Genomic DNA, 27,367 nt, shown 5'->3' with positions numbered 1-27,367 from the left:
TGGGAGGGTGTTGTTAGTGGTGGGAGGGTGTTGTTAGTGGTGGGAGGGTGTTGTTAGTGGTGGGAGGGTGTTGGTAGTGGTGGGAGGGTGTTGTTAGCGGTGGTATGGTGTTGTTAGTGGTGGGAGGGTGTTGTTAGTGGTGGGAGGGCGTTGTTAGTGGTGGGAGGGTGTTGTTAGTGGTGGGAGGGTGTTGTTAGTGGTGGGAGGGTGTTGTTAGCGGTGGTATGGTGTTGTTAGTGGTGGGAGGGTGTTGTTAGTGGTGGGAGGATGTTGTTAGTGGTGGGAGGGTGTTGTTAGTGGTGGGAGGGCGTTGTTAGTGGTGGTATGGTGTTGTTAGTGGTGGGAGGGTGTTGTTAGTGGTGGGAGGGTGTTGTTAGTGGTGGTATGGTGTTGTTAGTGGTGGTAGGGTGTTGTTAGTGGTGGGAGGGTGTTGTTAGTGGTGGGAGGGTGTTGTTAGTGGTGGGAGGGTGTTGTTAGTGGTGGTAGGGTGTTGTTAGTGGTGGGAGGGTGTTGTTAGTGGTGGGAGGGTGTTGTTAGTGGTGGGAGGGTGTTGTTAGTGGTGGTATGGTGTTGTTAGTGGTGGTAGGGTGTTGTTAGTGGTGGGAGGGTGTTGTTAGTGGTGGGAGGGTGTTGTTAGTGGTGGGAGGGTGTTGTTAGTGGTGGGAGGGTGTTGTTAGTGGTGGTAGGGCGTTGTTAGTGGTGGGAGGGTGTTGTTAGTGGTGGGAGGGTGTTGTTAGTGGTGGGAGGGTGTTGTTAGTGGTGGTATGGTGTTGTTAGTGGTGGTAGGGTGTTGTTAGTGGTGGGAGGGTGTTGTTAGTGGTGGGAGGGTGTTGTTAGTGGTGGGAGGGTGTTGTTAGTGGTGGGAGGGCGTTGTTAGAGGTGGTAGGGTGTTGTTAGTGGTGGGAGGGTGTTGTTAGTGGTGGGAGGGTGTTGTTAGTGGTGGGAGGGTGTTGTTAGTGGTGGGAGGGTGTTGTTAGTGGTGGTAGGGCGTTGTTAGTGGTGGGAGGGTGTTGTTAGTGGTGGGAGGGTGTTGTTAGTGGTGGGAGGGTGTTGTTAGTGGTGGTATGGTGTTGTTAGTGGTGGTAGGGTGTTGTTAGTGGTGGGAGGGTGTTGTTAGTGGTGGGAGGGTGTTGTTAGTGGTGGGAGGGTGTTGTTAGTGGTGGGAGGGCGTTGTTAGAGGTGATAGGGCGTTGTTAGTGGTGGGAGGGTGTTGTTAGTGGTGGGAGGGTGTTGTTAGTGGTGGGAGGGTGTTGTTAGTGGTGGGAGGGTGTTGTTAGTGGTGGGAGGGTGTTGTTAATGGTGGGAGGGTGTTGTTAGTGGTGGGAGGGTGTTGTTAGCGGTGGTAGGGTGTTTTTAGTGGTGGCTGGTTGTTGTTTGTAGTGGGAGGGTGTTGTTAGTGGTGGGAGGGTGTTGTTAGTGGTGGGAGGGTGTTGCTAGTGGTGGGAGGGTGTTGTTAGTGGTGGTAGGGTGCTGTTAGTGGTGGTAGGGCGTTGTTAGTGGTGGGAGGGTGTTGTTAGTGGTGGGAGGGTGTTGTTAGTGGTGGTAGGGCGTTGTTAGTGGTAGGAGGGTGTTGTTAGTGGTGGTAGTGCGTTGTTAGTGGTGGGAGGGTGTTGTTAGTGGTGGGAGGGTGTTGTTAGTGGTGGGAGGGTGTTGTTAGTGGTGGGAGGGTGTTGTTAGTGGTGGGAGGGTGTTGTTAGTGGTGGTATGGTGTTGTTAGTGGTGGTAGGGTGTTGTTAGTGGTGGTATGGTGTTGTTAGTGGTGGGAGGGTGTTGTTAGTGGTGGGAGGGTGTTGTTAGCGGTGGTGGGGTGTTGTTAGTGGTGGGAGGGTGTTGTTAGTGGTGGGAGGGTGTTGTTAGTGGTGGGAGGGTGTTTTTAGTGGTTGGAGGGTGTTGTTAGCGGTGGTAGGGTGTTGTTAGTGGTGGGAGGGTGTTGTTAGTGGTGGGAGGGTGTTGTTAGTGGTGGGAGGGTGTTGCCAGCAGTGGGAGGGTGTTGGAATATGTGGGAATGAACGAGCAGATGTGCTGGCTGCTGAAGGCGCTGAAGGAGACCATATTGAATACTTCATACCCAAGACTCTACTACAAATTAGAGGTATTGTCAGGAAACATCACCGTGACAAGGTAACTGAGGAAATGAGGATAGAAGCACAAACCAGTGAATCTATACGACGGTACAACATGATTGCAGCTGGCAATCCCAATCATTATGGCCGAAGAGGAGGAGGACGAGGGAGAGAATTAATAATAGGGAGAATCCGTCTTGGAGACAAATATCCATGGAGATATGGAATGGAAACATCAGTTGAGCAGCGGAGTTGTAAAATCTGTGGTGAGAGTGATGGACACCGCCTTGACCACTATCTACGTGAATGTGAACACCTGAGAGATATCAGAAGTATGTGTAGAATAATGCATCCCACATTGTTTGAGTTAGGAAAACACTATTTATCAAATATTGATAATGTTCTTAAAAGATTCCCCCATTTTGCACCCGCAAGATAACGTAAGCTTTTAAGGGTTGATAAATGTTAATCTTCTTGTTTGAGGAGCTGTTCACTTGAGACAATTAAGCAAGTCCCAGCTGTGTCTGGGTACAAGTGACAGGATGAACAACTAAGCGTGTTTTCTTCCTATTGGGGAGTGTTGTACATGCTACTATGGCGGTGTGTCCACTCACAAAATGAGTGCCCATACTGTCACTATGGCGGTGTGTCCACTCACAGGATGAGTGACGCTGCCCAATACTGTCACTATGGCGGTGTGTTCACTCACAGGATGAGTGGCGCTGCCCAATACTGTCACTATTGCGGTGTGTCCACTCACAGGATGAGTGGCGCTGCCCAATACTGTCACTATGGCAGTGTGTCCATTCACAAGATGAGTGGCACTGCCCAATACTGACACTATGGCGGTGTGTCCACTCACAAGATGAGTGGCGCTGCCAAATACTGTCACTATGGCAGTGTGTCCACTCACAAGATGAGTGGCGCTGCCCAATACTGTCACTATGGCGGTGTGTCCACTCACAAGATGAGTGGCGCTGCCTAATACTGTCACTATGGCGATGTGTTCACTCACAGGATGAGTGGCGCTGCCCAATACTGTCACTATGGCGGTGTGTTCACTCACAAGATGAGTGGCGCTGCCCAATACTGTCACTATGGCGGTGTGTCCACTCACAAGATGAGTGGCGCTGCCCAATACTGTCACTATGGCGGTGTGTCCACTCACAAGATGAGTGGCGCTGCCCAATACTGTCACTATGGCGGTGTGTTCACTCACAAGATGAGTGGCGCTGCCCAATACTGTCACTATGGCGGTGTGTTCACTCACAGGATGAGTGGCGCTGCCCAATACTGTCACTATGGCGGTGTGTTCACTCACAAGATGAGTGGCGCTGCCTAATACTGTCACTATGGCGGTGTGTCCACTCACAAGATGAGTGGCGCTGCCCAATACTGTCACTATGGCGGTGTGTCCACTCACAAGATGAGTGGCGCTGCCCAATACTGTCACTATGGCGGTGTGTCCACTCACAAGATGAGTGGCGCTGCCTAATACTGTCACTATGGCGGTGTGTCCACTCACAAGATGAGTGGCGCTGCCCAATACTGCCAATATGGCGGTGTGTCCACTCACAAGATGAGTGGCGCTGCCCAATACTGTCACTATGGCGGTGTGTCCACTCACAAGATGAGTGGCGCTGCCCAATACTGTCACTATGGCGGTGTGTCCACTCACAAGATGAGTGGCGCTGCCCAATACTGTCACTATGGCGGTGTGTCCACTCACAAGATGAGTGGCGCTGCCCAATACTGTCACTATGGCGGTGTGTCCACTCACAAGATGAGTGGCGTTGCCCAATACTGTCACAATGGCGGTGTGTCCACTCACAAGACGAGTGGCGCTGCCCAATACTGTCACTATGGCGGCGTGTCCACTCACAAGATGAGTGGCGCTGCCCAATAAACTCGCCCCTCGGGGCAAAATTTAAATTTAATTGTTGCCAGCTGTGGGAGGGTAATAGTCTATGAGAAACATAGACTAGTACAGTATGGAGGCAGCGGTCCTAGTAACAGTCCAACAGTTTATTTACCTGAATTTACCTCAGGGCCACTTACACTCTAGTGGCCTCGACGAGGATAGGAAGCCGGCGGCTTGTCGAAGGTCCCCTCATTTGTTCTGATGAATTTTTTCAATCTGGGATTTAAAGTTTAACAGTGTTTTGATATTGACGGCTTGGGCGGGTAGGCGGTTCCATGGGTTAATGACCCTGTGGGTGAAGAAACATCTCCTGTTGTCAGTCCAACATTGTGGCTTGTTGAGCTGGCGACTGTTACTCCTTGTTTGTGTTACATCTCACCTTCTGAAGACATTGTCCGAATCAACATCCACCAAATTGTTCAGTATTTTGAAAGTGTTGATGAGATCCGCTCTGTCATGTCTGGTTTGTGGTCTAAGATCTGTGGCTCTCAACTACTGCTCGCAGGATAAGTCTTTGGAGCATAATGAACTACCGCTCACAGGAGGAGTATGAGGTGCACACTAAACTACCACTCACAGGAGGAGTATGGGGTGCACAATAAACTACCACTCACAGGAGGAGTATGGGGTGCACAATAAACTACCACTCACAGGAGGAGTATGGGGTGCACAATAAACTACCACTCACAGGATGAGTATGGGGTGCACAATAAACTACCACTCACAGGAGGAGTATGGGGTGCACAATAAATTACCACTCACAGAAGGAGTATGGGGTGCACAATAAACTACCACTGACAGGAGGAGTATGGGGTGCACAATAAACTACCACTGACAGGAGGAGTATGGGGTGCACAATAAACTACCACTCACAGGATGAGTATGGGGTGCACAATAAACTACCACTCACAGTAGGAGTATGGGGTGCACAATAAATTACCACTCACAGAAGGAGTATGGGGTGCACAATAAACTACCACTCACAGGAGGAGTATGGGGTGCACAATAAACTACCACTCACAGGATGAGTATGGGGTGCACAATAAACTACCACTCACAGGAGGAGTATGGGGTGCACACTAAACTACCACTCACAGGATGAGTATGGGTGCACAATAAACTACCACTCACAGGAGGAGTATGGGGTGCACAATAAACTACCACTCACAGGAGGAGTATGGGGTGCACAATAAACTACCACTCACAGGAGGAGTATGGGGTGCACAATAAACTACCACTCAAAGGAGGAGTATGGGGTGCACAATAAATTACCACTCACAGGGGGAGTATGGGGTGCACAATAAACTACCACTCGCAGGAGGAGTATGAGATGCACAATAAACTACCACTCACAGGAGGAGTATGGGGTGCACAATAAACTACCACTCACAGGATGAGTATGGGGTGCACAATAAACTACCACTCACAGGAAGAGTATGGGGTGCACACTAAACTACCACTCACAGGATGAGTACGGGGTGCACAATAAACTACCACTCACAGGAGAAGTATGGGGTGAACAATAAACTACCACTCACAGGAGGAGTATGGGGTGCACAATAAACTACCACTCACAGGAGGAGTATGGGGTGCACAATAAATTACCACTCACAGGATGAGTATGGGGTGCACAATAAACTACCACTCACAGGAAGAGTATGGGGTGCACACTAAACTACCACTCACAGGATGAGTACGGGGTGCACAATAAACTACCACTCACAGGAGAAGTATGGGGTGAACAATAAACTACCACTCACAGGAGGAGTATGGGGTGCACAATAAACTACCACTCACAGGAGGAGTATGGGGTGCACAATAAATTACCACTCACAGGAGGAGTATGGGGTGCACAATAAACTACCACTCACAGGATGAGTATGGGGTGCACAATAAACTACCACTCACAGGAGGAGTATGGGGTGCACAATAAACTACCACTCACAGGATGAGTATGGGGTGCACAATAAACTACCACTCACAGGAGAAGTATGGGGTGCACAATAAACTACCACTCACAGGAGGAGTATGGTGTGAATTACATATGAATTACATTCATATGTAATCAGTCTCAACAGTCTCCGTGGTGTAGTGGTATGACACTCGCCTGGCGTTCCGCGAGAGCTATGTCATGGGTTCGTATCCTGGCCGGGGAGGATTTACTGGGCGCAATTCCTTAACTGTAGCCTCTGTTTAACGCAACAGTAAAATGTGTACTTGGATGAAAAAACTATTCTTCGCGGCAGGGGATCGTATTCCAGGGACCTGCCCGAAACGCTACGCGTACTAGTGGCTGTACAAGAATGTAACAACTCTTGTATATATCTCAAATATCTCAAAATTCATAAGTAAAAACAGTCCCTCTTAAACTATTAAATGCTCGTTTTCTTTAGTGTCCGAGGATTAAATTAAAAAAATTTAATATTTTTAAGGGAAGTCCTCCCTAGTTGCATTGATAGGGACATGAAGGTTCTTGATTTCTTAGGTTCCATCCTTTTCATGGATCTTGGGTTCTATAATAGTATTTACTACGGCTGGTTGAAGATGTACGCTTTGGCTGATGCTCTGTTTGGGAATTTGATCATCATTTGTTGTCATGGGAAGCTCGCTGGCTGCTTCCGACAGTCCAAATGATTCGTAGAAATCTTTAGGGGCTTTTTACATATTTATTTATTTTGAACACGTGAAAAAATCTATTAACAATCCCGCGACCCAAAGCGATATATGTTGTTGTTGATGATTTAGGGGCGACGACGATCGAGGGATCGGATGCGTCCCGGCGTACCCATGAAGGGTGAATCCCGAAGCCAGGAAAAGCGAAACGCCAAGCCTAATCGCGAAACGAGTGACGCCAATCACTAGAAACTAATATGCCATACGGCAAATAAACGCACAGTCAGGCAGATGATTGGGGAGTCCCAGGAGTCCCTCAGGGTGACAAGCACCGGCCCCGCTCCACACAGAGAACACCAAGTAGCAAAACCAAAACTCTGCCCCCAACTAAAACGCAGTCATCCAGTGTCTTCCGGCAGAGCAGACTACGACTGAGGGCACACCAGGAGCCCACCACGACTGAGGGTACACCAGGAGCCCACCACGACTGAGGGCCCACCAGGAGCCCACCACGACTGAGGGCATACCAGGAGCCAACCACGACTGAGGGCACACCAGGAGCCCACCACGACTGAGGGCACACCAGGAGCCCACCAAGACTAAGGGCACACCAGGAGCCCACCACGACTGAGGGCATACCAGGAGCCAACCACGACTGAGGGCACACCAGGAGCCCACCACGACTGAGGGCCCACCAGGAGCCCACCACGACTAAGAGCACACTAGGAGCCCACTACGACTGAGGGCACACCAGGAGCCCACCACGACTGAGGGCACACCAGGAGCCCACCACGACTGAGGGCCCACCAGGAGCCCACCACGACTGAGGACACACCAGGAGCCCACCACGACTGAGGGTACACCAGGAGCCCACCACGACTGAGGGCACACCAGGAGCCCACCACGACTGAGGGCCCACCAGGAGCCCACCACGACTGAGGGCACACCAGGAGCCCACCACGACTGAGGGCCCACCAGGAGCCCACCACGACTAAGGGCACACCAGGGGCCCACCACGACTGAGGGCCCACCAGGAGCCCACCACGACTGAGGGCACACCAGGAGCCCACCACGACTGAGGGCACACCAGGAGCCCACTACGACTGAGGGCCCACCAGGAGCCCACCACGACTGAGGGCACACCAGGAGCCCACCACGACTTAGGGCACACCAGGAGCCCACCACGACTGAGGGCACACCAGGAGCCCACCACGACTGAGGGTACACCAGGAGCCCACCACGACTGAGGGCACACCAGGAGCCCACCACGACTGAGGGCCCACCAGGAGCCCACCACGACTGAGGGCACACCAGGAGCCCACCACGACTGAGGGCCCACCAGGAGCCCACCACGACTAAGGGCACACCAGGAGCCCACCACGACTGAGGGCCCACCAGGAGCCCACCACGACTGAGGGCACACCAGGAGCCCACCACGACTGAGGGCACACCAGGAGCCCACTACGACTGAGGGCCCACCAGGAGCCCACCACGACTGAGGGCACACCAGGAGCCCACCACGACTTAGGGCACACCAGGAGCCCACGAAGACTGAGGGCACACCAGGAGCCCACCACGACTGAGGGCACACCAGGAGCCCACCAAGACTGAGGGCACACCAGGAGCCCACCACGACTGAGGGCCCACCTGGAGCCCACCATGACTGAGGGTACACCAGGAGCCCACCACGACTGAGGGCACACCAGGAGCCCACCAAGACTGAGGGCACACCAGGAGCCCACCACGACTGAGGGCACACCAGGAGCCCACCAAGACTGAGGGCACACCAGGAGCCCACCACGACTGAGGGCACACCAGGAGCCCACCACGACTGAGGGCACACCAGGAGCCCACCAAGACTGAGGGCACACCAGGAGCCCACCAAGACTGAGGGCACACCAGGAGCCCACCACGACTGAGGGCACACCAGGAGCCCACCACGACTGAGGGCACACCTGGAGCCCACCACGACTGATGGCCCACCAGGAGCCCACCTCGACCCGCCAACCCCCGGCACCTCTCGGCCAAGCCGGCCCCCGAACACCGTCACCCCGCCGGGAGAACCAACCAGTACACGTAAAAAAAAAATTAAATAAATAAATGGTTATTCAGGTAAAGTACATACATACAAGAGGTTTACAAAAATTTATAGATTTATAGATAGAGCTAGTACATACAATGCCTAAAGCCACTATTACGCAAAGCGTTTCGGGGCAGGAAAAGACTAAAACTTAATACTAAATCTATCAAGAAACCTGTGACCCAAGGCGATATGTGCGCCGGGCGTCGTACAATCAGACCGCTGAAGAGCGATACCAAACGGCAGTAGCAAAGCGAAAATAAGACGTGATCAGGCGGCTCCCAGGAGGTGTCCAGACGTCCGCTCGGCCTTAAGATTGAACCAGGAGTCCCCAAAGCGATATATGCCCCGAAATGCTTTGCGTAATAGTGGCTTTAGGCATTGTATGTACTAGCTCTATCTATAAATCTATTAATTTTTGTAAAACCTTTGTATGTATGCACTTTACCTGAATAAATATTTATTTATTTATTTATTATTTATGCGCCAGGCGTCGGAGTCCCACACAGCCTTGTGCTGTAGCTGCCCCTGATTCTCTAACAACAACAACAAAGGTAAAAGTGCTCTAGCTGCCCCTAACTCACAAACGTAAATATCACAAGTTGTATTAAGTTTCTTGTTAAGATGTGCTGCACATGCTGCTTATTAAGATGTACAGCTTAGAGTATGATACAAGGAGAAGAAGGGATATTTAATGTCAGAGGTTATTATACAGTAATGTTTTCATATACATTGTAGGATGTAGGACTGAGAACAGTAGATGCCTTTTCCCCCCACAGGGCTATTAATTAACTCGTGGAACCGCCTACCCGCCGAATCTGTATCTGCAAAAGCTGTGTCGAACTTTAAAATATACTTAGAAAAGGTCATCAAGGCAAATAGGGAGACCTTCGACAAGCCGCCGGCTTCCTGTCTTATCCCTAGGCCACTGAAGAGTTAGCGGCCCTCAGGTAAATACAGTACAAGGGAACAACGGTAACTGTGTAGCCGATTAGAAGAAAGAAGTGAAGGCGGTCAGGAAAGGCCACAGGCAGGTAGGCTCCAGGAAGACCGCAGGCAGGTAAGCTCCAGGGAGGCGGCAGGCAGGTAGGCTGCAGGAAGACCGCAGGGAGGCGGCAGGCAGGTAGGCTCCAGGAAGACCGCAGGCAGGTAAGCTCCAGGGAGGCGGCAGGCAGGTAGGCTCCAGGAAGACCGCAGGCAGGTAAGCTCCAGGGAGGCGGCAGGCAGGTAGGCTCCAGGAAGACCGCAAGCAGGCAAATTAAAATCTTTGCATCGGTGTATATACAGCAGTGCTTGTGCTGTGTGCAGCAGTCATCCACCAGTACAGTATCATACTTTAAACTGAAACAACATTCCAATCAGCTGGCAACAATGACATTGTTGATTTGTTTCATGCTGTTTTGGACAGCAGTTCATATTAAAAAATGTGGCGCACTCTTTGAGAAGTTACTTGAGAATATCTAAATTTTCAACCTGTACCAAAATTAAGGATTGTGGATATGTTGAATACAGGACCATGAAATGCTGCACTACTTTCATTAAGTATACTACGTAACATTCTGAACCTTAGACAGATAATGCCAGTGCATCTAGGATATAATACAGCCATTGAGTTTGTAAACCAGTTTACAAAATATTGTATATATGAAAATACTGTATTAAAAGATGCAGGCTATTGCTTCTTGGTGTATATTGCTTGAACAGTATTAGATTGTCAATTTAATGTATCCTGATTATGCTCTAAAATTAGTTGTTTCCAGGCCAGGTGTGATGTATAGGTAAAGAACTGGGATATCTAGATGAAGATGGAAGTAACTCGCTGTATTCCAAGCTGCATTATGTGCCTGTAACTTCCACTTCCAGTACTGTATGACAATACTGTACATCATATTAAAGTCAGTGACTAAAATGTTCAAGAAAAGCAGTGTTTTGGTTGGATCTCAACAATATAGAATCCTCAGGAGGGGGTGTGCCCCGTATGGCTTTGTTCCAAAGCACAGCCCATGTCAGGATTGGGCACTTGCCCAGATGCAAGAGTTTATCAACAGTACTAAGAAGTTGTTTGTGCTGACTGGAGCAGGCATCTCGAAAAGAGAGCGGCATTCGAGACTACCGCTCAGAAAGATTAGGTTTATATGCAACTAGCACCAAAAGACCTGTGCAGATTAAGGTAAGCTTTATCATAGCACATTCTTATTCCATCAAAGACATAAGGTTACATAGCCTTGTCTCAGCAGACTTTATTTACTATTTTAATATTTTAGATGTGAAAAATGTGCATTGACACTCAACTACCATTTGTTTATGAGTTTGCAGTCCCAAATATCCCATAAGGTACACGAAGGAGAGAGAGGAAAGGACAGCCTGCACATCATGTGTATGAAAGTGAGAGGTGGACAGTGAGCATATAAGGTGGATAAAGATGAAAGAGTAAGGGACATCCTACATATAAGGTGGATGAAGATGAGAGAGTAAGGGACATCCTGCATATAAGGTGGATGAAGTGAGAGAGGAAGGGACAGCCTGCATATAAGGTGGATGAAGTGAGAGAGGAAGGGACAGCCTGCATATAAGGTGGATGAAGTGAGAGAGGAAGGGACAGCCTACATATAAGATGGACCTGGTTTCCTTTGTTCTTTGTTCCAAGGCTCGGGTCTGTCAGGTTGTCCTCAGGGTTATTACGTCTAGCCAGCCTGCAGTCTACCCTCGTGCCCATGATGTTCGGAAGTTTGCAGCTCTTGCTGCGGTCATTGGTAACATGTCTTGGGTTGACATTCGTGCACGAGGGTTTTGGCGTTCGAACAGGATCCTGGCCGCCCATTATTTGGTTAATGTTCTGGGTCCTCAGTGAGCCTGTGTGGCTTTGGGGTGCCTATCGTGGCCAGCTGTCTCGTCTTCATCCTGAGGGACACGGCACGGCCGCCTCCCGGGTAAGTTCCTGCTTACTTACCTGTGGGTATCTAGCTTCAGGGAGCCAACAAAGCTCCCCACAGAAAACCTTTGTTTTGAATGTAGTGAAACTCCATTTTCTGGGTGAGCCACGGAGGTTCCCTGACACCCTCCGGTTGCCAATTTTTATTTTTGTTTGCTCGGTCTCCGAACTGGGGGGCGAGCAGCCCCCCCAGTTCGGGGGGGGGGGGGAGCTGCTCCCCTCCCTCTCCCGGGTGATAGGGGGGTGCAAACGAGCAGTGCATCAGTTTGATAACGTTTTGCTTGTTGCATAGTTTTTCTTGGGGAGAGTTCTTGGACTCTGTTCGTTCTACCAGTAGTGGTTTGTTTTGCGATGCCTACCTTTCTGGGTGCCTTACCCGCTCGATGGCAGACACGAATATACTCTCAAAGAGTGGTGTTCTCATAGGCCATTGCTCCCTGCACCTCTCTGAAGGAACCAGGTTTTGGCTCGTGGTTTCCGGTAGGTAAGAACTCCCTGTGACTGAAGTCCCAGACTAATGTAGCATATATCAGTCCAATAGCTTCTGGGAGCTGATGGAGCTCACCCAAAAAATGGTGTTTCATTACATTCAATGCTGGTTTTTTGTGAAACCCCCCCTGGATATTATGAATTTTTCAAAATTAAGGATAATTTTTTTTTAATTACCTAACTCTAATTTCCTAAGTGTATTTACAGGATGAGAGCTACGCTTGTGGTGTCCCGTCTACCCAGCACTCTTTGTCATATAATGCTTTTAAGCTACTGAAGGTATTGGCCTCCACCATCTTCTCACTTGTTCCAACCGTCTACCACTCTGTTTGCGAAAATGAATTTTCTTATATTTCTTCGGCATCTCTCTTTAGTTAGTTTAAGTTTACGTTAAGAGTTTAGTTAGTTGTGCTAGCCCCCCTTAACATTGTCCTTGAGGTTTCAGTGGCAATGTTAAGGGGGCTAGCACAGTAATGTCAGAAAGAGGCATTTCATTTCGCTAGGTTCTGTTCTTAGTAGATCAGTTGTTTATTTTATGAAAGAAAAGTGCAGTATATTTCCTCACCTCTAAAAATTATAAATTTTCCAGCACTTCATGGAATCATCTAAAGCTCGGCAGAGCTACTGGGCAAGAAATTACATGGGATGGCCACGATTCTCATCCTTTAAACCAAATATATCACACACAACTCTAGCTGAGTGGGAGAGGAGAGGAAAAATTCACTGTATTGTAACCCAGAATGTTGATCGATTACATCACAAGGCAGGAAGTTGCAAGGTTCATGAACTTCATAGTAATTTGCGGCGTAAATTTTTTTTTAATGTGGCATGTTTAAATTCCCTGTCGGTTTGTGTATTCTCTCAGATACCAGTGTTTAAATAAGATGTAGCTGACTGTAGTGAAGATTTCAATATTGGCACGTGTAGAAGAATGGGTGCATATATTCAAAATATTGTACATCTCTATTTGTGGCCTGTATGCCTTCTGGTATTTTGCTCTGGTGCTTTGGAGTCATCAGGAAATGGCTCTAGCTTGTCAATTTGAAATTGTCAGATTATACAGTTGTTCATTTATAGCAATTTATAGCACTTAAATATATATAGGACAGAGGTCATATAACTGATGCAAGAGCTGCAGCATGTGTCCACGCCCAGCTGTAGCATCGACTCATTATATTCAGCTACCACTCATGTTATTGAAAGTGAGATAGGAATTGAATAAGAGACAATTGTTAGGAATTATGTATATGACATTACATTAACAAATGTGATGTTAATGATTTAACAGAAAATGCTATTTTACATTAAATCTCAGTTAGGGACATTTTCTGTGGAGAGCCTCGTCGGTTCCCTGGAGCTATCAGGCTAATATATACGAAATATTATTCGGGAGAATCAGTCAATTGGAGTTCAGCCAACCAGAGAAGATGAGCCAGGACCTGGCTCCCCCTCAGAGAGGCACAGGGAGCAATGGCCTATGGAAACCCCCCCATGTGGTTGGGAGCATTCCATGTCTGCCATCAACCGGGATCAGGCGCCCAGAAAGGTAGGCATAATAAAACAGACCCACACTTGGTAAGAAATTGCAACCGAAGACTGAACAAAGAGGCAAAATTTCCCCCCAAAGAAAAAAGCAAGCCTACCTGTCTGGGTGCCTAACCACGGTTGATGGCAGACATGGAATGCTCCCAACCACATGGGGGGGTTTCCATAGGCCATTGCTCCCTGTACCTCTCTGAGGGGGGCCAGGTTCTGGCTCGTGGTCCCCGGTAGGTTGAACTCCAATTGACTGATGCCCCCAGACTAATATATCATATATTGATTCAATAGCCTCAGGAAGCCTCCAGGGCTCACCCAGAAAATGGTGTGTCATTACATTCAATGGTGTTTTTTTTGCCAACAGGTACAGCGTTCAACGTGATATGCATGACCTGCAACCATATGGTCGCTCGTCACACCTACCAAAGTAAATTGAGAGAAAGTAACCAACATATGTCTGCGGTGTCCCTGGAAATACGACCTGATGGAGATGTTGAACTCACTATGGTATACTGTATAATCACTCTTCTTGCTTTTTTGTTTTTTCCTTATTACAGTACTTATTTCTACTTTATTTCCAGTTTATATACTAATTATTATACTAATACTAATATTATTATACTAATATACAAACCGCCAGATGCAACGACTCAGGAATTCACAGAACAGATAAGCAAAATTGAAAATAGCCTTGATAATTTGGAGAACCCGATACCTGATATTATCTTCCTAGGTGACTTCAACTTGCCTAGTCTCAGGTGGAAAATAGCAAACAATAATATTATACCAGGAAATCTATCAGGACCTAACCAACCACAAATTTTCACTCAATCAGCAGATATCGGAGCCAACGAGAAATGAAAATATTCTAGATCTGGTCTTTACGAACAATGAAGACATTATCAGAGACATTACGATATCAGATACCACATACTCAGATCACAAACTCATTGAAGTGCAAACGATCATCAATACTCAGAATAGACCTAAAACGTTGATAAAGCGCGAGGGGCTATTCAGTAAATTCAATTTTAATAATAAAAGGATAGACTGGGAGATAATAAACAGGGAACTTACAAACATTCCATGGGGAACTGTTCTAAATAATACAAGTCCTACAGAAGGAATAGAAAAACTGACTTCAGAAGCGTATCAAGTCTGTCTGAAACATGTTCCTTTGAGGAAAGCCAGAAAGAGATCTAACGTAGAAAGAGAACGCAGACGACACTATAAACGCAGGAAAAAAATAACGGAACTGCTTATGCAGACACGAATTTCCCGTCAGAGAAGGAATAATTTAAATAGGGAGATTGAAGAAATCGAGCGGAAATTGAAACACTCATATGAAACTGAAGAAAGGCAGTTAGAACAGAAAGCAATTCAGGAAATAAAGAAAAATCCAAAATATTTCTTCTCATATGCGAAATCAAAAGCAAAAACCACTGCCAGTATTGGACCTATTCGTACAAGTGAAGGTTCATACACGGTGGATGACAAAGAAATTAGTGAAATCCTAAAAAAGCAGTATGAGGACATGTTTAGCACTCCAATAAACAACATGAAGGTGGAAGATCCAGACAATTTCTTTATGCGGGATATTCAAACCCCTGTAAATATAACTGATATAAACACGAGCGCACTAAATTTTGAAAAAGAAATTGAAAACATGCCCATGCACTCGGCTCCAGGTCCAGACTCATGGAATTCAATATTTATAAAGAAATGCAAAGTGCCGGTAGCACAGGCACTCAGTATAGTGTGGAGGAAGAGCTTGGACACGGGGGAGATACCAGATGCACTTAAAGTAGCAGACATAGCCCCTCTACACAAGGAAGGGAGCAAAGCATTAGCAAAAAATTATAGACCAGTTGCACTAACATCGCACATCATAGAAGTATTTGAGAGAGTGATTAGGAGTCAGGTCACCAATTTCATGCAGACCAATGACCTTCACAACCCAGGCCAACATGGATTTCGAGCGGGAAGATCGTGCCTCTCACAGCTACTTGAGCACTACGACAAAGTCACTGAGGCATTAGAAGAGAAACGGAATGCTGATGTGATATACACGGACTTCGCAAAGGCTTTCGATAAGTGTGACCATGGCGTGATAGCACACAAAATGAAGTCAATGGGAATAACCGGTAAAGTACGACGCTGGATACTCAGTTTTCTGTCAAACAGGACTCAGCGAGTAACTGTCAACCATATAAAATCTAGTCCAAGTGCAGTGAAAAGCTATGTACCTCAGGGTACAGTCCTTGCACCGCTGCTTTTCCTTATTCTCATATCAGATATAGACAAAAATACAAGACACAGCTTCGTATCGTCCTTTGCAGATGACACAAAAATCAGTATGAAAATTACCTCGGCTGAGGACATTGAAAAACTCAAGCTGATATTAATAAAGTTTTCGACTGGGCATCAGAAAATAACATGATGTTTAACAGTGTTAAATTCCAGGTACTCAGGTACGGTAAAAATGAGGACCTTAAACAAAATACAGAGTACAAAACACAATCAAATGTACCCATAGTAGGAAAACAGCATGTAAAGGATTTGGGAATAATAATGTCTGACGACCTAACGTTTAAGGAGCATAACCAAGCAAATATTGCGACAGCCAGAAAAATGATAGGATGGATTACGAGAACTTTCAAATCCAGGGATCCCATCACAATGGTTGTACTCTTCAAGTCACTTGTGTTGTCCCGTCTTGAGTACTGCCCAGTACTCACTTCCCCTTTCAGAGCTGGAGAGATTGCTGAAATAGAGGGAATACAGAGAACGTATACGGCACGCATTGACGCAATAAAGCACCTAAATTATTGGGATCGTCTCAAAGCCCTCCAAATGTACTCACTAGAAAGAAGACGAGAGAGATATCAAATAATATACACCTGGAAGATACTGGAGGGCCAAGTACCAAATCTACACAGTAAAATAACAACGTACTCGAGTGAACGACATGGAAGAAAATGTAGAATAGAACCAGTGAAGAGCAGAGGTGCCATAGGCACAATCAGAGAACACTGTATAAACATCAGAGGTCCGTGGTTGTTCAACGTCCTCCCAGCAAGCATAAGAAATATTGCCGGAACAACCGTGGCCATTTTCAAGAGGAAACTAGATTTATTCCTCCAAGGAGTGCCGGACCAACCGGGCTGTGGTGGGTATGTGGGCCTGCGGGCCGCTCCAAGCAACAGCCTGGTGGACCAAACTCTCACAAGTCGAGCCTGGCCTCGGGCCGGGCTTAGGGAGTAGAAGAACTCCCAGAACCCCATCAACCAGGTATCAACCAGGTATATATATATATATTCTGGGTTTGTCACTCGTTGACTTCCAGAAGATAACTATGTAATTAGCTTCCAGCATACCATTCCCCACCTGGTTTTTGCACAAGTCATAAAAGCCTACTGGAGACCAGAAACAGAATCTGGTCACTCAATAGAAATGCAGAGTCTGGGATACTAGATGAACTCCAGCCAAGAGAAAAACCACAAGATAGGTAGAGCACTCCAAAACAAGCAACTTTAAGGATGAATATTATACAAATAATATAAACACAACAAACATAAGAAATATAAGCACAATTGAAAAAATATGAGAACGATCATAAGCTAGCTACTGTTGCTATTGCCGCCGCTAGTCACCACTGCTAGCTATTGCCATTAGTTATTCTTCCCTGCCACCAGACAGGGCTCCAGGAAGCCTGGAGGGTCAACCGACAATAACCCTCAGTCATTCATCTGGTGTGAGTAATGCTTTTTCCGTTCACCACTATCCTTCAGATCCTGATTTTCAGATAAGTATTGGTTATCTTTTTTGGACTCTGTCCTGCAGGGATGTGTATTTTATCTGTTCAAATTTCGTGTATCACTTCATGAACGAGTGATACACGAGGCCTGGTGGTGGTGCATGATAGGTTTGGACACTATCCATTCCATTCAACAGTTAATTTTTTCCCTTTTCACATGATACTTCCCATGTTGTCGAAGTGATGTAGTTTTGCTGGTGTTAAGTGGAAGGACATGACCTTTTCTGAGCAGTACTTCTTCCTTGTTTGCTTGTGGGGCTGGGTCTTAAAGTGTGGATGGCCACCTTCCTCGATCCAGTTGTACTAGCTAGTATTCACCTAGTTGTGCTTGCAGGGGTTGAGCTCTGCTCTTTCGGCTCATCTCTCAACTATTACTACCTATTTTTTTTCCTCACACACACACACACACACCTTACCCAGGAAGCAGCCCATAACAGCTGACTAACTCCCATGTACAGTACCTATTTACTGCTAGGTAACAGAGTCATCAGGGTGAAAGAAACTCTGCCCATCTGTTTATGCCAGCACCGGGAATCGAACCTGGGACCACAGGACCAGAGGACTAAGTATCCAGTGTGCTGTCCACTCAGCCTGATTCCGTCCTCTGCCTCTGGGGGGCGTGGACGTCGGGCTCTGGCTGCCAGTAGCTGTTTGTCGCTGACTGGTGGTGGTTGCTCGTTGCTGTGGGGCGCCAGCTGACTGAGGCGGAGGTCAGCAATATGGCGGCGGCTGGTGGTGGCCGCATCCGCCGTGTGAATACTGCTCGGCTGGAGTTCTCTGCACCGGTGGATTGGGAACTAGTGGCGGCTGCGCTTTTGGATGTCCTTCAGGTGGATATTAAAGATCTCCTCGGTCTTGAGAAATTTTCTCCCACTCGCGTGGCGGTGACGTTTGCCACGTCACCTGGATACGAGCGGTTTGTGGGGTGCTGGAACGAGCGGACGACTCCCCTTCCTCATTCGGCTGTGTCTGTGACTGTCTCTGATCCGTGGGGTCCACTGACCTTTGTGAGCGTGCACGGGGTACCTGTTACGTTTCCAGAGGTGGAGCTTTCTTCTGTGTTTACGAGGTATGGTATGGTGTTGCGTCATCCGTACAACTTGTTTAGTGCCGGGCGGCTGCGGGGCCTCCGGCTGGGTACTCGCACGCTGCATATGCGCCTCAAGGAGCCCATCCCCTCCAAGGTTATGTGCTGTGGTCTTCCGCTCCGGGTTTTCTATCCAGGGCAGGCCCGCACGTGCTTCCGCTGTGGGGAGGAGGGCCATGACGCTGCCCAGTGTGAGATTCCTCGACTGGAGACTGCTTCTGTATTCAGTGTGGGGGATTTTCCCCCCCTCCATGAGGATGGTGCATCCCTGGCTGGTCCTCGGCGTGGGGGTGTGAATGGTGGGGCACCTGTGACTGTTGTGCCTGGTGGTGCACCTGCGACTGTTGTGCCTGGTGGTGCACCTGCGACTGTTGTGCCTGGTGGTGCACCTGCGACTGTTGTGCCTGGTGGTGCACCTGCGACTGTTGTGCCTGGTGGTGCACCTGCGACTGTTGTGCCTGGTGGTGCACCTGCGACTGTTGTGCCTGGTGGTGCACCTGCGACTGTTGTGCCTCGTGGTGCACCTGCGTCTGCTGTGCCTGGTGGTGCACTTGCGACTGCTGTGCCTAGTGGTGCACTTGCGACTGCTGTGCCTGGTGGTGCACCTGCGTCTGCTGTGCCTGGTGGTGCACTTGCGACTGCTGTGCCTGGTGGTGCACCTGCGACTGCTGTACCTGGTGGTGCACCTGCGACTGTTGTGCCTGGTGGTGCACCTGCGACTGCTGTGCCTGGTGGTGCACCTGCGACTGCTGTGCCTGGTGGTGCACCTGCGACTGCTGTGCCTGGTGGTGCACCTGCGACTGCTGTGCCTGGTGGTGCACCTGCGACTGCTGTGCCTGGTGGTGCACCTGCGACTGTTGTGCCTGGTGGTGCACGTGCAACTGCTGTGCCTGCTGGTTCGTCTGTGCCTATCGTGTCTTCTGTGCCAGCTGTGGTGGAGGACGTGGCTGCTCCTGATTCCCGTCTTCTACTTCCGGTGGATGTGGAGGTGCATCCTGTTCCTGGTGCTTCGTTGGTGAATGGGCGTGGTGTTGGGAGTGTCGTCTCGGTGCCTCCCGTTGTAGGCGATGCTTTCACTGAGGGTGATGGAAGCGTCGTCGTTGGTGCCGGCGTTCCTGTTGCATGCATTGCGAGTCCGCCTTCTGCTCCCCCTGCGGGTGCGTGCCATGAGGGAGCGTTGACCTCCCATGCTCCTCGCCGGAAGCGCGTTGCGGGGGCGCGCTCACGCAGTCGAGAGCCCCCTGGCAAACGGATTGAGGCTTCGCGGAGTTGTGCCTTGGGTGGTGCCCCCCCTCCTCCTCCTAATTCTCCTGTGTCTGACATGGATTCCGGAAGTGATGCTGTGCCGGTTGGCAGCAAGAATTCCTCGTCGGTGGTGGACGTTGGTGATACCTGGTCAGTGTCAGCGGGGTCTCGGCGTGCTTCGCTGGGTGATGCCGGCACTGTCCGCCTCCTGCGGGATCAGAGGCCAGGCATTATGGTGGATTCCCCGACGGTGGAACGGCGGCAGTTTGAGCCTCAGGATGATGACGGCGCCTCTGCAGTGGGTGGCTCTGTGCCCTCTGGTGGTCCTGGAGGGGCTGGGGGTCATTAATGGGTTCGATGGCGCCTGCTATTGTTTGTGCGTCTTTGAATGTTCGTGGTCTGAATGCTTTGGCGGTCCAATTGGGCCTTGTGGATGTGCTTCGGGAGCAGCGGGTGGATGTGGCTCTGATCCAAGAGCACAATGTTCGGGATGTGTCTGTGGTGCAGGGGTTGTGTGCTGAGTATCATGTTGTGCTGAACCCGCCGAGGACGTCCTTTGGGGGAACGCTGATGTTGTTTTCGCGGTGGGCATCCATTTCCGTGCTTCACACGGAAATGGATGAAGAAGGGCGGGTCTTGTTTGTTCGGGCTGAGTATTTGGGGGTTGTGATTCCGTTCTTGACAGTGTACGCCCCTTCTGGGGTGGCGCATCGTCAGGACCGGGAGCTGTTTTTTCGGGAGGGGCTTTTGCCATACCTGCGGCATGATACGCGGGATTTGATCTTTGGGGGGGATTTTAATTGTGTTACGTGTGTGAGGGATTGCTCTAGTGCTCACCCTCGGAATGTTTCGGCCGCTTTAATTGAGGTTTTGCGTGCGTGCGGGTTTCGCGATGCGGCTGTTTTGTGTGGCGGCCTGTTGGAGTATACCTTCGCTGCGCGTGGGGCGAGTTCTAGGTTGGATAGGTTCTATGTTTCTGGTGGGGAGTGTTCGGTTTTTGATTTTCGCACGGTCCCGGTGGCTTTCTCGGATCATTGTATGGTGGTTGTCCGGGTTGGTGTCCGGAGTCAGGTGCGGGTGGGGCCTGGGTGGTGGAAACTCAATTGTCGGTTATTGCGTTGTCCACGTATTTGTGCGCAGTTTCGGGCCTGGTGGGTTGGCATCGTTGCCCGGAAGGCTGATTTCTCCTCTTTGTTCGTTTGGTGGGAGTGGTGTAAGGTGGAGTGTCGGAGGTTTTTTGGGATTGTTGCTAAGTGGGAGGCTGCCGGGAGGTTTGGTCTGCTGCAGTTCCTTCAGGCGCGTTTGTCTTCTTTATATGTGCGGTTGAATGCTGGGGTTGACTGCTTTAGTGAGATTGCTGAGTGTAAGGAGCGTATTTGTGATTTGCATGCGGTGTTGGCTGACGGTGTTCGCGTGCGTGCTCGTGTAGCTGAGCGGGTGGATGGGGAGAGGCTCTCTCCCTTTCTTTTAGGGAGGGAGAAGGCTGCTAGGGGTTCTGTTCTTCTCAAGGGCCTTCAGCGGCCTGATGGGTTTGTGCTTTCTAGCACAGAGGGTGTTCTGCTTACCGCGCGGCGGGAGTTGGAGGCACTCTATGGGGAGGTGCATGGTGATAGTGTGCTCGCGGGTTCCTTTTTGGACAGGTGCTTCCCCGGTTTGTCGCGCTCGGAGTGTGACCGGTTGGTGCAGGATGTTTCCACGGTGGAGCTCCTGGAGGTGGTTCGGTCGTTTCATTCTGGGAGAGTGCCAGGTGCGGATGGCCTGCCCATTGAGTTCTACCTTACCTTTTGGGATGTGTTGGGGGGGGTGCTTTTGGAAGTGGTGCAGGCGTGTTTGCGTTTGGGTGCTCTGCCTGATTCCTTTTGTGACGGGATCGTGCGGCTACTCCCGAAGCCGGGCGATTTGCAGTTGTTTTCCAATTGGAGGCCTATTACGCTCTTAAATGTTGATTATAAAATTCTTTCTAAGGTTTTGCGCGTCGATGTCGGGGTGTCGTTGCGTCGGTGGTCTCTATGGAGCAATTTTGTGGTGTGCCTGGCCGTGCCCTGATGCATTGCAATGCCTTACTTCGTGACGTGCTTCTCTATGCGTCCGCGTATCGGCTTTCGGCGGCTATGATCAGCTTGGACTGGTCCAAGGCCTTTGATCGAGTGTCTTTAGAGTTTGTTTTTAGTGCTATGGAGAGGCTTGGTTTTCCGGTGGTGTTTGTGGGGTGGGTCCGTTTGTTGTATGTCCGGAGTCGCAGTCGCGTTTGTGTGAATGGGTTTTTTAGCTCATTTTTTCCTATTTGCCGTTCCGTTCGTCAGGGGTGTCCCATGTCCATGCTTTTGTATGTGATTTTTCAGGAACCTCTTTTTCGGGCGGTGAAAGCGTGTTCCTTGATCGTGCCTCCTTGTCTGCCGTCCGGTCTCCGGCTACCCGTTTGCGGGTATGCTGACGACACCATTCTATTTGTAGCTTCGGAGGATTCTGTTGAAGCTGTCCAGGACGTTCTCCTGCGGTTTGAGTCCGCTACGGGGCCGTTCTTAATCGGGCGAAGTCGGGGTTGATGGGGATCGGTGAGTGGGCCTCCCGCCTGGTGTGGGATAGGTCGTGGTTTCCGGTGGTCTCCTCGCTTCGGGTTCTTGGGGTTACTTGGTTTGCCTCCTATGACCGCTCCTTGGAGTGGAATTGGGGTGCTGTCTCTCGGTCGGTTGGTGTTGCAGTTGGCCTTTTGTCGCGTCGTCCCTTGACGATTTATCAGAGGGGACTGCTTGTTGCGTGTAAGGTCTTGTCGCGTGTCTGGTTTGTGGCTCGATGTTTCCCGTTGGATCGTCGGAAGGCCTTGAGTTTGGAGAGTGTGGTGTATAGATATGTATGGTGTGGGCGTTATCAACCGGTGCGCCGTTCGACGTTGGTGTTAGGGGTGAGAGAGGGGGGTGTTGGCATTCCTGACGTTTTCACGAAGGCCAAGGCCCTCTTCTGGGTCTCGTTGCGTCGGGGGCTGGCTCTCGGTGGGGGGTTGAATACGCTGGGTGTGTTTTTCTGCTCGCTTCGCTTCAGTTTTTTTGTTGATTTGGGGGTTGGTCAGGAGGTGGCCTTGGTTACCCCCCCCTGTTTATTCTTGGGCCGTGGGGATTCTTCGGGAGCTCTGCCGCCATCCTGGGTTTCTGTCTTTCTCGTGCAAGGCTGTGTATGGGGTGTTGTTGCCCCGGGTGCGGCCTCGAGTGGAGGGCTTGTTCCCATGTTGGGATTGGGGTGGTATCTGGTCGTGTTTGGGGGCACGGTTCTTGGCGCCTCAGCAGCGTGAATTGCTGTTTCGGGTTCTGCATTTGTCGCTGGCGACAAATGAGCGGTTGTGTATGCTTGGCTTGCGTGATTCTGGGGCGTGTGTTCATTGTGGTTTATGTGAATCGCAGGTGCATGTATTTTATTTTTGTGTCCGGTTACAGGGGTTAGTGGACTGGTTTCGGGATGTCCTGGAGGTGTTTTGTGGTCCGGGTTGTCGGGGTGATGTTTTGCAGTTTTTGTTTTTGTATTTTCCGGCTTATCCGCTGCGGGTGCGTAATACATTATGTGTTTTGGTTGCTGATTATGTGTTTTGTGTGTGGGTTGGGAGGCGGGAGGGTTTTGGGATTGCCCGAATTTTAGGATTTTTACGGGGGCGCATGCGGTTTACCTGGTGGTGGTTGCGGCGCGCTTTTCCGGAGGAGTTTGGTCGGTGGTTCACAGATGCCTATGTTCGTGGGGTTGCCTTTGGGTCGGCGGGTGCCTTGGTGGCAAGGTGATGTTCTCGTCTTGGGTGGGGTTGGGGTGTTGATGGGGGGGGGTTTAGAGGGGTTGGGGGGTTTCGGGGTTTGCTTTGCTATGCGCTCCCTTTCCGCTTCTTGGGGTGTCCTTGGCGGGGGTTGCGTGTGTTTGTGTGTCTCCCCCCTTGAGATGCTGCTGCTCCTGTGTGTGTGTGGTGTGTTTTCCGTACCTCCGGGTGCCGGTTGTGTCCGTATGCGTGTGGGTGTGTGGTTTTGTGGGGGTTTTGGCTCCTGCGTGGGCCTGGATTTTCTGCTGTACTGTTTTCTACTGTTCCTTTGTGGCCGTGTTTCGCTTTGGCCTGTAACCCATTATTTTGCGTGCTTGGGTGCAGTGTGGTGTGCCGTGGTGGTGTGGGTGGAATGAGTGTGTTTGTCTTGTTGTTTAGAGTGTGTTTAGTGTGTGTGTACATACTTTCTTCTTATTTAGTGTATATCAATTTTCCTGGGTAGCGCGTGTATGGTCCTATGCTCCTTTGTTCTTCTGTGTGTGTGGTAGGCGTGGTTTTGTGCACGTGATTCTATATCCACATCTGTGTATGTTTATGTTATTGGTTCCAGGTGTGTTTAAATGTTATTTATGTACTTTCTTGTTACTTTATTTTTCATGTAATTTTCTTGGCCATGTTCTGTGTTGCTATGTAGATATGAACTGTTTAGCCTATTGTTTCCATGTACTGTTTTAGCACTTATTTCCCTGTACTGTTTAGCCCATTGCTTCAATGCGTTTTTATTTTGTTCAGCGCTTGTGATTGTTTTGCTGTTACTGTTATTGTTTAGTGTACAGACTGTTTATTCCTGTGTACTGTTCCTTCATTGGTATACTTGATGTGTACAGGTTTGCGTTGTTTTGTGTGTTCTTGTATTTGTGTAATTTATATAAAAAAAAAAAAAAAAAAAAAAGCTAGTATTCACCTAGTTGTGCTTGCAGGGGTTGAGCTCTGCTCTTTCGGCTCATCTCTCAACTATTACTACCTATTTTTTTTCCTCACACACACACACACCTTACCCAGGAAGCAGCCCATAACAGCTGACTAACTCCCATGTACAGTACCTATTTACTGCTAGGTAACAGAGTCATCAGGGTGAAAGAAACTCTGCCCATCTGTTTATGCCAGCACCGGGAATCGAACCTGGGACCACAGGACCAGAGGACTAAGTATCCAGTGTGCTGTCCACTCAGCCACCAGCGCCCCCTAGTGCTGTCACTTGGTTGTTAATGTAGACATTACCCAGTGTGCACCATTGGTTGAAAACAACTGATGTTGCACACTGGGTAGCATGTCACTTTAGTTATTTTACACCAATGGTGCCTGCTAGGTAGTTTCTAATTAGGTACTGTACTTCAGAACTATCATTGGCCTTCTTAGAGATCCTAAGAAATTGTTTGGAAAGGTTTTTGAGTGGTGCGATGTGTTCTTTTGGTGTTAGCAAGCCGCTTTTAAACTGTGGTGGACTGAGGTAAGTTCTCCACTGCCTCTCACCCCTGGACAATGTAACATGACCATTTGACAAGTTATTTATCTGGATGGGGCAGAAAGTCAATAAGAGCCTAGCATATTAGTAACTGTATAGTGGGCTATGGCTGTGTGCGCAGGCGATGAGTCACATTAACGTGGCTGAAGATGTGATGACCAAACTACACACCAGAAAATGAAGAGACAACGATGTTTTGGTCCGTCCTGGACCATTAGCAAGCAGATTGTTCCTCTGAATGTCAGTTGTGACTATGGCTCTGAATAGCAATCAGTGGCCACAAAGAAAAGTGCATTTCATTCCGCTTCACATTATTTAGTATATAAGAGATAAATTAAGCATTTTCTTATCACAAATCACATCCTTAATAAAATTAAATATTTCTCATCAGTCACGAAGATACACATCCTGGTAGTACAGTCAGGTTCGTTCTTGACACACACAATCGAGAATTCCAGGTTCAAATCCCTGGTGGGACAGAAATGGTTGGGCACATTTCCTTTCACCTAATGCCTCTGTTCACCTAGCAGTGAGCAGGTACCCAGGAGTTAGTCAGCTTGTTGTGGGGTTGCATCCTGGGTGTGGTCAATAATTTGGCCTTTGGGAAGGGGGGGGGGGAAATCTCGATAAAAGTCTAACATGTGTTAATACACTCTGGCTTCCTGTCCCCAACACAGTGAATTTTTATGAATTATAAATCTTCACAGCAATTCCCCACTCTTCTCACGAGCTCTGTGAGAGCAATTCAACTTTTATCAATTCTTCACTAGATATTTTAAGTTTTGCAGAATTCTCTTTTATGCCTGCTTATGAGGGTTTCATCCAATTTAATTCCTTAGAGGGTTATTTTATATTAGTCTATTTTAAATGTATGAAGTAGTGAAAAATATTTGTTTTCAGAAATTTTACAGGAAGAAGTAAATAATTTTCAAGTACCTCCTTGTGAGCAATGTGGAGGAATCATGAAGCCTGATATAGTATTCTTTGGTGATAATGTTCCAAGAAGTCGTGCGAACGAAATTCAGCAAGAATTGGCCACCTGTGATGGACTGTTAGAACTTGGATCATCATTGTTTGTTTATTCAGGTTACAGGTAGGTTTCTGTTTTTGAGTAAAGTAGTAAAGTAAATTTTTGAGTGTGACACTGCATACTTTTAAGTGCTAGTGTAAAGTTTGCATGTTATCCAGTAGATGGGGTACCCCACTGTGCTCAGGTTTCTCCCTTCACACCTCTTCCCCTCCTCTCCCCCAACATTCCTTCTCTCCACTAACATTTCCCCTCTCCTCTCCTCCTCTCTCCCCAACATTCCCCTCTCCTCCCTTCTCCATACAGCATTCTCCCCCTCTCTCCTCCAACATTCCCTGTCTCCCCCCTCTACCCAAACATTCCCCCTCTCCACAACATCTCTTCCCTCTCTTCTCTTATCCTTCTCCCCTATCCCTGTTTCTTTCAAAAACTAATTTTACAAAACATTGAAAAACTGCTAAAAACTCTACAGAAAATATATCCCCAATTTCAGACTTCATGATAATTACAAAAGTTACTTGTAATTAAATTTCCAAAAATCTGGAATTCTTTACAAAAAATTCAGGTGCAATTATCACTAGGCAGGAGGCACTGGTAAACTGAGGTGCGATCGCCATGCCACCATGCGCTAGGTCGGCCATACGTGTATCAACAAACGTTAGCCAATGCAAAGTTCGTAACCCAATTCAGATTTTACGAAGAAATTGGGCTCGTAAGCTGAAAAGTTCGTAAAGAGGGGCATAAGTAAGTAAGTAAGTAATTATCAAAAGAAGGCACCAAACCGGGAAGGCTATACATAGCCTTCCCGGTTTGGTACCATCAAATACGCAAAATAATCAGAGGGCGCTAAATATCACCAAGGATGCCAATACGAGAACAAAAACGCATAAGGCGAACGATATCAAAAGTATCCGAGTCACCAAGAATTCTATCGAGGGACAGGTGACCGCGAGGGGCGGTCAGAAAGCAAGACACACGCTCGTCCTGGAAGTCAGGACATTCAAGAAGGACATGCACGACCGTAAGAGGGACAATGCAACTAGGACAATAAGGAGCAGGGCGGCGCTCAATCAAGTGACCATGGGTTAAGCGAGTATGGCCAATACGCAACCTCGCCAGAGCTGTTTCCCACCGCCGGTTACGGTGGAAGGAGGACGGCCACGAGGAAACACAACATTTAAGAGTACGTAGCTTGTTACCAGTAACAGACAACCAAGAAGCCTGCCAACGGGTAAAGACTGAGGAATGGATAACCGGGTAAAAGTCGGAATACGGAATGCCTTTGCGAGAGATGGG

At 48.8% G+C, this 27,367-nt stretch overlaps 1 pseudogene; it reads left to right on the top strand.

Moving 5' to 3' along the window:
• Positions 1-9,205: 9,205 nt before the first annotated feature.
• On the top strand, positions 9,206-26,141 carry LOC123751712 (NAD-dependent protein lipoamidase sirtuin-4, mitochondrial-like; annotated as a pseudogene).
• The last annotated feature ends 1,226 nt before the right edge of the window (positions 26,142-27,367 follow it).

The sequence above is a fragment of the Procambarus clarkii genome, chromosome 39 (assembly GCF_040958095.1).
Source record: "Procambarus clarkii isolate CNS0578487 chromosome 39, FALCON_Pclarkii_2.0, whole genome shotgun sequence".
NCBI lineage: Eukaryota > Metazoa > Arthropoda > Malacostraca > Decapoda > Cambaridae > Procambarus > Procambarus clarkii.
Note: the sequence above shows the minus strand (reverse complement) of the source record. Positions and strands in the feature narration are given on the sequence as shown.